The sequence below is a fragment of the Helianthus annuus genome, chromosome 16, assembly GCF_002127325.2.
Source record: "Helianthus annuus cultivar XRQ/B chromosome 16, HanXRQr2.0-SUNRISE, whole genome shotgun sequence".
Taxonomy (NCBI): domain Eukaryota; kingdom Viridiplantae; phylum Streptophyta; class Magnoliopsida; order Asterales; family Asteraceae; genus Helianthus; species Helianthus annuus.
The window spans coordinates 194506088-194521061 of NC_035448.2; the positions used below are offsets into that span (position 1 = coordinate 194506088).

Here is a 14974-nt window from a genome sequence, read left to right on the forward strand (position 1 = left end):
CTAATAACAACAATAAGAAAAAAGACAAATGAGAGAAGTAAGAAGAAATGTACTTATATTGGGAAAATCGGTGATATATCGATTAAATATAGGTCCAACATCGGTCAAATATCAGTCAGTATCGCCGATAATATCCGTACTGATATTCTAACCGATATTTGGCACGATATTTCACCAGGGGATCGATAACCAATATAATACTGATATATTGGGATATTAACAACATAGACCTTTGCTAATTAATGAACCACCATCCCATTGGTATAAATATTTAACATGTAACGCATAATTGTTTTAGGCTTGTGCCAAAAGTTAATTGAGGCCTTAATCTATTATATAAGCTTCATTTTTTTCTTTTAAAGTTTCAACTTATATTCCATTATCTTACGTGTGATTAGTGGCTAACCAATAATATTCTTAAGTGATATAATATTTCAAATTCCGCTTCATGTATGGTGTGATCCATCACATGATTTTTGTAAGGTTTAATTCTTCACTCGGAATCTCGGATGGGACTTTAATAATGGGAGTATCTAAGTGTTACCGTAATCAGGGTGGTTGAGTCATTTGGCATGAGCATATGGATGATGCTTCTAACTAAGCGACAAGCAATTGGTTTGATGACGTTTTCAACTTTTCACTATGTTGATTGAATGAGCTTACGATTTACCGTCTCATCTAATGAGTTCTTTTGTTTCTTTTGTATCTTACAACGAGTTATGAATTAAATGGTGTACTCTTTACCGCATACTATAATCTGTTGAAAGAAAATGTGGCACGACTTGCATCTTTAACTTTTGTTTTCGCTGGTGTAACGCTCAATCTTTGCATCCTCCAATCATCGGTAATACTTTTTTGTTGTTCAATCTTTAGAGTTAATAGTTTTTATATGAATAAATATATATGAGTTGTGTTTTGAATTCTATCAATTTTAATTCACTAGTGTGTAAACTTGACATGATTTCCTATGCAAGAAAATGAATTTATTTGTTGTATTCTGAATTTAATAATATGGTCTAACGCCAATGCCATACATGACTTTGAGTGTTGAAATTCGGCGTCTTTGCCTTTTCTCGTCATGCACATCAGCCCGTCGATGGCGTGGAGGGCGGCGTGGAAGGCGCTGGTTCTTTTATCGGCGTGGTGAAGAAGATGGTGATGTGTTGGGTTGTTTTGATTGGGTGGTGGGTTTTTTATTTTTTAAAAATATAAAATAAAATTAAAAGTGGATGCCACGTGTCACACAACGCCACCGTTTCACGCCCCGTCTCACTCCGCCCTTTTCTGCACCGCGCCATTTTTTTGACCGGTGCTCTAACGTGTCGTTCACATGTTGTATAACGCCACATTTTCAAGCCTCTCCACTCCGTATCCATATAGTATAAACTGGATAACAATTCTAATAAATGGAAAGTTGGAAAGTAAAAGTTGAATAGAGCGTAATTCAACTGTCTCACCAACTTTTTTTTTTTGCTCGGTCCCAACTACCATAATCTTGAGTCTACATTTGTAGTCTTAGTATGTTTTGACATTAAGCATTTGACATGGTGTATTGGTTGGTAGTATATATCATCTCTTAAACAGTCATACTTAAATATTCTACTTTTAAATATCTCATTTTCTACAATAAATTAAGTAGACTGGATGTCAATTTCCATTAATACAACCTAAATTTATTTTTCTTAAATAAATCAAAGCTTAATATGTGCTATTAAAAATATTTTAAAATTATAACTTGTAATCTTTTATATTACATAACTATTTATTATAGTAAAACAATAAAAAAAGAAAATTGAATAATAACAATCCAAACTATAATTTATTGGTCAATAATGATTCATACCGACAATATAATCAATACAGTCTCAGCTTTCACTTTCTATAACAAAGGCATTATATTTTAACATGAAAATAAGTCTATATACCCCGGGATGTTTTTGAAGATCGAGAGCAATAAATTACGTACATTTTGACTTACACGTCATATGCCACATCATTAGGGGCATACGATGTTTTATATCCATTAGAAATTAGATTACCTTTAACAATGAAACTAAAAGTTACAAGTGTCATTACAAAAGTTATTATTGTAGATTATCATCGGCCAATGGATAATATAGCTTGAATTATTAAAATCTATGTTGTAACATGTCTTTATTTAACTCATCTTGTAACATATTTTTAGTACATAAGTTATTGACCCCTTATACAAGATCAAACCATGACCATTCAAATATTCCTTCTACCAAGGACTTAAGTGAACTATAAACATGAAAATCTTACCAAACACCATGAAGATGGATTGAAAATTGCGAAATGAAGCATCCATGAAAGCAACATGGGGGTTGGTGAGTTGTGACCTTTTAGTAGCTTTGACTTTGAACTTGTCCAATACATGCTAAATCAAATTTTGACAAAATGTTTATATAAGTATAAATTACTTTCGTTCAGGTATATAATTTAAATTTAAAATTTTAATATGCAACAACTTTTGAATTTACTTTTTCCCAATAAAATAAAAAGAAAAGGATGAACTGGGCTGATAGCCAATAAGGCAATAAATGTTACCACCTTAGCCCATATAGCAGCTTTGGTTATAAAGTTCCAGTTCATAAAATATATGGCCCGTTCAACCATGTTCCAATTTGGACCGGGTAAAAATGTTAAGCCTTTCTTTATGTTCCAATATGGACCACTCAAAGTTCTAACCAGTGACCTCTATAAAATACAAGAATACATATATTTTTTTACCGAATAAATGAACTGGGCTGATAGCCAACATAAAGTACTTAAGCTTGGTCCATTATATTAGTCCAATACTCCAATCCACTATTATTTTTGTTTAAGTTCGAGTCCAAAGATGTTATTCTTTGCTCAATGGGATCAGTTACCAATTCTCATATAAGCTAATCAATACAAAATAAACATATAAACTTATTCAAATAAGATTTTGTGATTTTTACCAAATGTCGCATTTCATTAAGGTTTTGTTTAATCATGTGGGTTCCTGGCTATTCGCGCAAATTAAGAGTGTCCCCCTAAAAGTGCTTGCACTTCTCGAGTCCCACCGGTTGGGAGTTGCAACCACTCACTTAATGAGTTCATGACAAGATGAAACTAATGACCCATGATCATAAGTGGGACGGAAGGCTCCTCACGTTTCCGAGGACGTCACACACAGGGCCTCACTAGCGGCTCCATAACAAGTGGTAGCAGAAGCGGATTTGACCCTTCTGGCACCCAAAAATCACACAAATATTTATATTGCAAATATCGGTTTGTAAGTTCTCTCTTTTGGTTACGCTATCTTGCCTTCCGCAATTGTAGTCGGATCATTGTCAAAATCAAGTAAAAAGATTAATACACAACTATGATGCAAAATGAGACATATATTTTGTGCAAAATGAACCGTAAAAAGTAGTATGACCCCATATTTTTGAGACATATATTTATCAATTATGCATCAACAACTTACATTTATTACGCGGCTGCCAATTGATTAACAAATACCCTACTCTTCATTACTTTTACGAGTTGCGATCACATGGTTTTGTCTACCATCTCGTCTTTTTTTCTAACAAAGACCCTCATATATGCACTAATAACAGCTTACTATAATTTATAAGAGTGTATTAGTATAATGAACTATTGTTGTTGGGTAAAAAAGATCTTAAATTAGGGGGTCCACATAATAAATCGTATTCGTACTACCATAATAAGTTTTCACGTTATTTTCAAACTTATATATCGTTTCTTTCACACTTGTGAGCATCTTAGAGTGTTTGGTTGTCTTCGCTTTCTAAATGTCTTTTCCGGCGCTCCTCCTAGACTTTCTCCTCACTTCACCCATGTGCCGGTCTTGATCCGTTACGTCTTCCCTTCACTTTCTATTGCCGACTTCCAAGTACACTATTTGTCATGTCATAATTTCACGTTTTCCCTTCACTCTCTTGATCCGTTACGTTTTCCCTTCACTTTCTATTGCCGACTTCCAAGTACACTATTTTGTCTGCCAATAGTTCTTAACAAGGTTAGATCTCAATTAGAAAAAAGTTCGTTGAATGAAAATAACTTAAAAGTTTGGACTGTCACAAAACATTTCGATAGTTGATACTGTTGTTGGCCAATAGATAATAGTTGTGATTATTTAAATCCAACTTTCCTTTCATAAAAACAAGAATTTAATGCATAATGATACTAATATTATATCGCCAACAACTTTTTAATCTTTTACTCAAGTATATGTCTTACTAGATCAACATATATGAGAGTTCATGATTTTCTACTAACGATTTTTCTTTTTTAAACATATCTTGAAAGAGTTGAGTCAACTTTTGTATGTGAGCACTCAAAACATGTTTATACATGATTCACAACAATTTTTTGTACTTTCGCACTTAACATCTTTATACCTGATTCACAACAACGTATAACGACTTTATACTTTTTCATGACAATTTCACGTAAGAATCTCAAAATGTATAAAAATACCAAATTTATTTATATAAAAGGAATTAAACATAAGAACACCCGTTATGGTTTAACATGGAAAGAGTTTTTAAAGTGTCACATCACTGCCACGTACGTAAATAGCAGGGTTTTAACTAACTCATTGTCTAACCAAACCGTTGTAGTTTAACTAGAAATTAAAAAAAATTGATTGGTTGCTTTTAGGTGGCCCCCCAAAAAACCATCCTTAACACTCGTTAGCAGGTTGGCGAGGAGGTCGTTGGCACCCTCCAATTGCGGCAAGAGTTCAGTGTTCGGAATGGTACCATGCTCAGGTGTGTGTGTGGGAGAGGGGGGGGGGGGTGGCCAAGGTGCAACGGGTGCTTCACAACCTATGTGATATGCCACTTGATGTAAAAAAAGTGATTCTCAAATCTAAGAGAACATAATTAGTAATTGAAATTCCCATAAGGTTCAAATTTCAAAATCAAAGGCCTTAAAATATGGATTGTTAAAGAGGTTACAATACTTATACTGTTTAACTACAGTTTTATGGGCAATCACAGAAATAAACATGCAAAAAGGGTTAAACACGTGAGTTGTCTTTCATTTTTTTTTAAATGTCAAAAGTTTTTATACTAATAACATTCGTAATACATGCTACGGATGCAGTAGACAATGTGATTCTATGCTTCTCTAGTATATCATTAATACTTGAACAATATTCCAAAAAAAAAATAGTTTTTGTTCGAAATATTCCGGTCTTTATTAAATATTAAGTATCTTCACCTTATTAGTAAATAATATCTTTTTTTGTTAACTCATGCACATTAGACCATGTGTAGTGAGAGGGAAAGATAATGTCCCACCCTTTGGCGCTTTGCGTCATGTGTCAGTCCAGTCAGCAATGAGGCATTATGAGGCGTTATGTTAAAAAGGGTGTAGTGAGGATGTGAACATTATGTTAAAAGGGGTGTAATAGAATTAAATAAAAAAAAAACCATCCAAAAAATGTTATTGGGCAAACAAAAAGAAAATGATAGTTTATAAAAAAAAAACCTCCACTACGGATGATCTTACTCGTCACTATCATTTTGATTGGGCTAGCATCCCCATAATTGGCATTTAAGTTACCAATTGAATATTGAGTTGAAGCATTATCCACCGGGACCGAATTCATCTCCATTATTAATCCCCCCCCCCCCCCCCATGTGCGTCCTTTACAGTCGGTTTATCACCATCACTCTACTCATGTTAGTATCCTTCAAACTAATAACTATGTTCACTCATATCTTTATCATATTATATAAATATGTTGGACCATAACGTATTATGATATTACCATCTAGATGAGTCATAGAGCTATCAGTTATGTTAGATGGTTCTCGGTTTAATTTGTTCTGTATTATATCTTGGCACCCTGTTTGTTAGACCATGTGTAGTGGTAATGCCCTAACCCTTGGGCGTTTTGCGCCATGTGGCAGCCCAATTAGCAATGGGACGTTATGGGGCGTTTTCTAAAATGGGTGTAGTGGGGATGTGTGGCATTATGTTAATAGAGGAGTAATAAAATTACATAAAAAAACCATCAAAAACTCTTATTGGACAAACAAAAGAAAGATGAAGGATGATTGGCCAAACCTAATGAACCAAGGCGTGGAATGAAGCACGCTCCAACTGAATTTGGGTACAAAAACGCCCACGGGGGCGTGGTGGGGCGTTTGGTTACAAAAAAAAACCCCTAAAAGTAACGACTACGGATGGTCTTAGGCCATAATAGCGTCCTATGGCGCCCCAGAACACCGCCCCGCCCGGCGTTATGAGAAGGGTTATGTGGTAAGCCGTGAAATCTATAACGAGAAGAAGGGGGGTTATTGTTTTTGTTTCTCTCACACACATATATATACATACATACATATATATCTATAATTTCTCTCACACACACATATATACATACATGTTATATAACCCCCTTTACCACTACACACTCAAGTTAAATAATCCCCCATCTCTTACATATTTTGCCACTTGTCGCATAATCCCCTTACGGGGGTTGACCACTAACTTTTGTACCCTAATTATAATACATTGTGGAGTTGTGTGCATGCTGTAAATTACACGGATGGTACTTAATTTGTTGTATCCATGTTCTACTTTTTTTTAAACGGCTAATTTCATATTATTCCATCACCAAGAAATTTTTGTACAATGATTAAGACAGGCAAGATACTAGAACAAAAACATTATACAAAAATTACGCATCATCCCGATCATACGCCTGCCAAGAGTTTACTCCATTCTAATCACCGAACCGATCATATATGGACCAAAGCTCCATCAAACTCGACGTTTCCTGGACTATCAAGTGGTATCAGAGCTACGGTACCGATTCAACCGATCTAACAGTTGATTGAATCACCTACACTCATTAATTTTGGAAGTGTAGTGAGTTTTGACATAAAATAACATAAAAACATCAAATTGAAGGTCAATTCACAAATGGAATTCAAAATTGAAGACATCATTATGTTCGGAATTTTTTTCTCACAATCCTGTGAAATTTCATCATGAAATTCAAAGTATTAAAGATTCTGGATCGAAAAATGTGTTTGAAATTGTTCTTGAGGTAACAGCTCAGCTTCGTACGAATGCGCAGCTTCGTACGAAGGGAGGCTTCAAACTGTCATACATGCTGGTACAAATCCACTCTTGGATTCGTACGAAGGCGCACTCATGGGTTCGTACGAATGGGGGGTTTGAAGCTTAATTGTCATATCTTTACAACTTTGTACAAAGGGGGTGTTTCTAGCTTCGTACAAAGGGGAAACTTGGTGTTTCATTGCCAATTCGTCCAGGTCTTTAGCCAACATATTTGATGATGCGTTCACGGATTGAAGAAATTAGTGGGGTAGTCATGGTACTGGTGCAACATGTCTATTATCCATAGTATCTGACTATTTGTGGGCCAAAACGTAAAATCCGCATAGATGAAAAACTGACTTTCGGTACAGAGATTGTCATATTCTCAGTATTGTCAAGTTTTTCAGAGATGACAAAAGACTGAATTGCTCAGTTTAAGGCGGAATTCAGTAAAGAGACGTCAGAATTTGCAAAAAATGAGGGGGAATCAAAATTTCAATGTCATATATTGAAATTCCGGCATTTTTCTTGATAGTCCAGGAAACGTCGAGTTTGACGGAGCTTTGGTCCAGATATGATCGGTTTGGCGATTAGAAAGGAGTAGAAGTAGAACACAACACCAAACAATCACTTATAATCTGGTTTCTATTGATATATGAAAGTTACATACCCACGAAACCAGTTGGACAACATCTCCCCATAAAGAACCAAAAGCTTGTCCAACTGGTTTTGCGGGTATGTAACTTTCATATATCAACAGAAACTAGATTATAAGTGATTGTTTGGTGTTGTATTCTACTTCTACTCCTTTCTGTAACACCCCGAAAACGGGTTTGGTAATCAAACCTTGTTAATAGTGAAAATGGGTAAAATACCGTTAGTGGTAAAATTAACCCGGTGAATATTAGAATTTAAATAAATAAATCTAGTATTTATTAAAAGGATGGGAAATACTTTGAGAAAGCAAAGTATATAAAAAGGCCCGAGATTTAACGGGACTTAAAATAAAACGGGGTTTTGAACAAGATGAATAACTAGGAAAATTATAACCTAGTTAACTACAAGTCTAGAAATAACTTGAAATAAGGTTAAAACAATCAAAACTATATGTCAAACAAAAGATGAGGGGCCTATGTTGCTAAACTTGAAACTTAATTTCATAAAAACAAAAATAAAATACCAAACACACACTAGATGTGTGTGTCTGGATCGATCTAGAAACACAGGGGCGACCAAACTCACCCACAAACCCTAGTCTTGCAATTTTCACTAAATTGAGGGCTCCAATCTAGTCTAAATCGATTTCCAAGCACGAATTCGTGATCACCTCGTTGAAGGGATCATAAGGTATGCAAATTTTGGTGTTTTTTGGTTCATCTCAAGTTCTAGACAAATTGTGAAAGTCGAAATTGAGCTTAATTATGTGATGTATAGATGAAACTTGTAATGAAAACAAGTTTAAGAATGAATACTAGTTGATAGTTGCAGGAATCATGCCAAAAATTATGAAATCTATGATAACCCATTCATAGGTTAAGTGGGTTTTGCAAAATAGGCTAAATACTAGAGTTATAACTATCACAAGTAGTATCACTTGGCATCTATATGATGATTTCAATGTTTGTATGCATGCTTGACATGAAACCAAAATGTGTGAAATAGGCGAAAATAACAAGTTATGAACTTGATTCTAGTTAGATAAAAATTAGACCCGCTAGGTGTTCGTTAAAATGCCTAAGTGAGAATTAATATGTTGAAAATCGGATAAATGCATATTTGAACTATACGGCAAATTATGCGTGATATGTTGTAGAAGGAGTTCTAAACAATATTGGTCGAACTCTATAGGTAAGGAAATCCGGATCGTCAAGTGGACAAGCCGGTGGAAACACGCATTGGAAAGGAGCGCTTTAAAGGTACGCGACTTATCGTCTCGTTACATTTATGTAGATAAGCTTAGTCTTAAATATGTTTAATGTTGCTATGGTAAAAAAAATAGTTGCGCTTGGTGAATCTAGGAAGTGATGGAATTCACTCGGCAACCCAAACGGGTCAAAATAGATAGTAAAATGTGTGTGATATTGAAATAGAGAAAATGGTTGTGTTGGTATGTCGTTGAGGTGATGGAATTCACTCGACAACCGAATGGGTCAAATTGATAATTAAAAATAATAAGTGATCAAAATAAAGACACCATTTAGTAAAAAATTATAACGGGTCGAACAATTTAAGAAAATGCCTTTTTAGTAGTAAGAACTCACGATGCGAACAGGAATAGGTTCAAAAAGACATGATGGTATCAATATACCATCATACGTTGATAAATGGTCATATCGACTAAATGGGTCAAATGGTATGTTAATACCATTTGACAATAATAACTGACGACTACTTGTTGAGTTTTGTGATTACAGGAAATAACATATGTTGCGTTGCTCTAATTAGAGAATTTAAAGCAAGAGGTATGTAAACGGGTCAATGCTATGACCCGAGCCAGGTACATACAGTTATAATTATAATTAAAGGTGGTGTTGTCGTCAATTATTAGTAGAAGTCCTTCGTCGTAAATCGAGGGACTAAAATTGACCAAAAAGCCCTTGACGGGCATATTAGGCAAACGACCCATATGGGTTGTTTGGAAACTTGCGTTACGATTAGGAGACATAAGTAGATGCCTTGAATATAGAATTATGAGGTGTGAAAGGAAAAAGAGCAAGGTTTAGACTAAAGTGCTTAACACTCTCTAAATGGGTCAAAAAGGTTTTATGTGTATACATAATTCATTAGAAAGTATGAACCTAGGCTAAGGTTTGTGTGTTAAATACATTAGTGTATGTATTTTAAATGTCTAAGGATCGAGTTAGTGGTTTTAAACACAAACGGGTCAAAATGTTAATTTCGAACAATAAACCGAATACTAAAAATCCAAAATTTTATTAGTTTGAATGACGGATTTTAACTCCATGTGACGGAGAATTTAATTACGAGTGCGTAGGAGAAAGAATCGCATAAAACGGACAAGCGGATTGAAAGATACGAAAGTTTTCGTGTCAAAAACGGCAAAATTGGAATGGGCTGGTACAGGGGCCACCGTAACTTACGGTGCCCACCGTAAGTTACGGTGGGGCTGAAACCTTTACGCCAGGTACTTACTGAGTTACGGTGGAAATATTTTAAGTCAGGGGCCACCGTAACTTACGGTGACCACCGTAAGTTACGGTGGAGGCCAGAATTGAGTTTTTGTTTATGGGACCAAGGATTAATATTGGATTTTCCTGATTCTTTTCTTTAATTCGATTATTCGACTCCATTTTCCTCGTGATACCAGTTATTTAAATATCAAAACTAACTTTTAAGTTGGTTTTGAACTCAGGTGAATGTCGAGAGCCCCGGATGAAGATCAAGTGTCGAACAAGAACCGAACACGCGTTAAATGAAGCTTCCGCAAGTTGTTTCGTCATCTTTTTAAAACGATGAATTAAATTACACTATGTAGTTTTGCTTTTAAAATTTAGTAAGTTTTAATAAACCCGTATTTGAGCATGAATGTTTAAATATAAATACTTCGCAAATTGTGATTATTTACGGGAATCGCTAAATAAATTTTTGGTTGTTACAAGTTGGTATCAGAGCCCCGGTTTAAGGGATTCAAGTATGGTGGGGAAAACCATGCTTGGACTTAAACCTTATGCTCTTGATAAAGATTGGTGTTCGGTTCGAGGCTTGATCGCAAATCCGGTAAGTACGTGTATTTTAATGATTTAGCATGTTAAAGTGTTGTAAACAACACATAGGGTTATCGTGTAATATACGATACCTCAATTGAATAATAGATATAGTTAACAAAATTACATGCGTTAACACGTATAGTAGAAAAGCCTTGTATTATGATACGAGCATTTAATAAAGTTGACATTACTAACTTTTATGAATGTTATAATTGGAGGAAACTCACATTTGAAGATGACGAGGGTTGAACAAATTTCGGATATGATAGAGGAACGGTCCGACGTATGACAAGAGGAGCATGCTCACCCAAGGACTAAATCACGCAACGACCGCGAACAAGGTTATTGGCAAAGAGAGCCTGTTAAAGCAAGCATTATCAGGTGCACACTTTTAAATTTAAATGCACAAGTAGTAATATGCAACAAACACGTAAGTAATGACGGTTGCATACATATATGATAGAACTTGGAAAACCTGATTTCCAAGAGAAATTTAATAGAAAATGTGTTATTCACGATGATGAATAACAAATGAGTAACAAGATTTGTTCATGTGGAAACTTGGATTGGGGTAATTATCCAAGTGGAAAACTCTCAATTCGATGCTATTGAGAAAAATAGCAATCACGTTAACAAATGTGATTATATATTAGTTTGATAAAAAGGAGAAACATTGTATATGTTTAGGAATGAAACGTGTAAATTTAATAATTGTTAAATAGTAACTGAATAAATGGTTGCCAATGAAAGTCAAGAATATAGAAAGATTAGAGGCGTCACTTACATGGGGTGTAGTGCGGAAATTATGAAAAGGTCATGTGTGTCATGTGTTGATCGCTTACTCTGGCCAAGTAAGTAGTGAACACATGATGTTATGAACTTTTTATGATGGACATACATACATTCGATGTAGTAGGGACGGGGTGAATGGGACTAGCATAAAAAGTACCCTAATGAATCAGATAAGCAAAATATTTGATTATCATGTAAACGCACAGCTGAGTGACAGAAGCGTATTATATTAGAAAAATGAGCCCGAGAGAAGGGGGCAAGGAAACATGTAAAATGATTAAGGTACGCACAGGGAGGGGGTGTACTTACACTCGAACCCGGAGATGTCAACATGTAAAACGACTAAGATATGCACAGGGAGGGGGTGTACTTACACTCGAACCCGGAAAATGCGAATACGTCTCTAAATGGGTCGTTTTTGTAAAACGCCAAATTCGAGAACAAAGTAGGAATATAAAGGCGAAAGGAAGTCATAATGCATACCGTAAGGGTTGCAATAATAACGATTTCGGTAAAACACCCGGTTGGTGGGTAAGGATTTAAACACATGCGTGAACCGAGAAACGAGAACTCGGATGGAAAGTTAAAAGACTCGGGTTTTGAGTCTTAACTGAAAGACGACAAAATAATGTAAATAGAAATTTTGAATAAATTATGTTCAGCTATTTCAAAGCTGAACAGGTCAAACAAAGACTGAAGTTTGGCATTCGTAAGCGATGAATGTTCACACGAACAAGTCAAACAAATTTAATAAAGGATGACACTTGCTAAATTAAGTAAGTGCGAATCGGATAAATAAAAGTGCGAAATATTAATAAACCTATGTAAAGGAGTTAAAGGCGTTAAAAACACTGAAATAAAAGAACCCGGGTAATGGGACGTAAGGAAGTATAGGTAAGAACCGGGTAACGGTAAGTGTATGGAAAACCGACGTGTAATTGACGTTAGAAGTCAAGAAGTCGGAAAGATAATTCAAAAGAAAACAATGTAGCCTTAGACTACGGTCAAGGTCAAACGAAATTTAAAAAGTAAAGGTGAATAATTCTAAACATAAAAAGGGGTGCCTTAACGCCATATGCGTATATAAACATATACACGTTGAATAAATACTTGAATAAAAGATGATCTACGGGATCATCATAACCTACGGGATATTAATTAGTGTAACGGTCTACGGGGCCAAAATGACCCACGGGTCATGAATTGAAGCAAAAGGATCATAAGGGCCTCGCCTTAAAGAGGTGAAAAAATCTAAAGAAATAAGCCTACGAGGCTGAGTGAAAGAACCTACGGGTCAATAACGTGAAGCGAGGAAAATGGTTAAACTCCCGGCGTAAAATAAATAACGGAAGGTAAAGGTAGTATAAAAGCGAGGGGTTTCGCTAACTTAACTGATTGAGTTAAAAGCGAAGGGATCGAGAAAGGTCTGGTTGACAAAAGTGAGGGATTTCACTAAAACATCTAAACGGGCAGAAATAACAAAAACGATTCACAATTATTTAAATTCTGATGATTCACAAAAAGGACAGAAATATTACCGAAAAGACAACGGAAAGGAACGAATTTTCAGACGAAAAGTCTTGGAAATAAGTGAAAGATGTAAGACAAGGAAAAAAAAAAGGAAAAGTTAAACTAAAATTTAGTTTTAGTAAGAAACAATGTTTTAACAAATATGGATATTACGAAAGAGATTAGAAAATGGTTAACATCAAAGAGCATGGGTCTCGACATTGATAGGTGCGAGACAATACATTCGAAAAGGAGAAGTATGATGAAGAAACGTTGATATAAATTAAACATGACGTGACACGATCGCGGTCAAGAAATACAATGTGAAGTAGAATCACAATATAACCAAGCGAGCGGTAAAGAGTAACTGGACTAATAAGTCTAGTTAGTGAGACCGGTTAAGGTCATTTAAACAAATTTGGTTGCTTATACGCGGAGGATTCGGTAGAACTGAACCGAATAAATGAACTTGAAAACAAAAGAAATTGTAGTTAAAAAGTGAAAGATTTCACCAAAGACCTTTAAACAGGTCAAGGGAACGGATTCACAAAGGGTTCGATAATATGGATATCGCTAAATTAACTAAACTGGTAGAAATAACGAAAATACGTTATTTCAAGTTGCATTATGTCTAATAGGGCACGTAGATGTTTTGTAACCAAAAAGGTATTACCGTAATTTTCTGGTAATACTAACAATCGATTAAAATATGAGCAATGCTCAATTGATTATTGAGAGCATATGCATGGAGTTAAACTCTATAAATTATAAAGGAAAAAGGTTTCGAGGACGAAACCTCTTTAAGGGGGGTAGACTTGTAACACCCCGAAAACGGGTTTGGTAATCAAACCTTGTTAATAGTGAAAATGGGTAAAATACCGTTAGTGGTAAAATTAACCCGGTGAATATTAGAATTTAAATAAATAAATCTAGTATTTATTAAAAGGATGGGAAATACTTTGAGAAAGCAAAGTATATAAAAAGGCCCGAGATTTAACGGGACTTAAAATAAAACGGGGTTTTGAACAAGATGAATAACTAGGAAAATTATAACCTAATTAACTACAAGTCTAGAAATAACTTGAAATAAGGTTAAAACAATCAAAACTATATGTCAAACAAAAGATGAGGGGCCTATGTTGCTAAACTTGAAACTTAATTTCATAAAAACAAAAATAAAATACCAAACACACACTAGATGTGTGTGTCTGGATCGATCTAGAAACACAGGGGCGACCAAACTCACCCACAAACCCTAGTCTTGCAATTTTCACTAAATTGAGGGCTCCAATCTAGTCTAAATCGATTTCCAAGCACGAATTCGTGATCACCTCGTTGAAGGGATCATAAGGTATGCAAATTTTGTTGTTTTTTGGTTCATCTCAAGTTCTAGACAAATTGTGAAAGTCGAAATTGAGCTTAATTATGTGATGTATAGATGAAACTTGTAATGAAAACAAGTTTAAGAATGAATACTAGTTGATAGTTGCAGGAATCATGCCAAAAATTATGAAATCTATGATAACCCATTCATAGGTTAAGTGAGTTTTGCAAAATAGGCTAAATACTAGAGTTATAACTATCACAAGTAGTATCACTTGGCATCTATATGATGATTTCAATGTTTGTATGCATGCTTGACATGAAACCAAAATGTGTGAAATAGGCGAAAATAACAAGTTATGAACTTGATTCTAGTTAGATAAAAATTAGACCCGCTAGGTGTTCGTTAAAATGCCTAAGTGAGAATTAATATGTTGAAAATCGGATAAAAATGCATATTTGAACTATACGGCAAATTATGCGTGATATGTTGCAGAAGGAGTTCTAAACAATATTGGTCGAACTCTATAGGT

The 14974-nt window shown here is 35.0% G+C and overlaps 1 long non-coding RNA gene across 1 annotated transcript; it reads left to right on the plus strand.

Annotated features, from left to right (window-relative positions):
* Positions 1-8939: 8939 nt before the first annotated feature.
* Positions 8940-10555, plus strand: LOC110918317. Its single transcript, XR_002581227.1, has 3 exons — positions 8940-9005; positions 9504-9586; positions 10463-10555. It is a non-coding gene; the product is annotated as an uncharacterized LOC110918317 (long non-coding RNA).
* The last annotated feature ends 4419 nt before the right edge of the window (positions 10556-14974 follow it).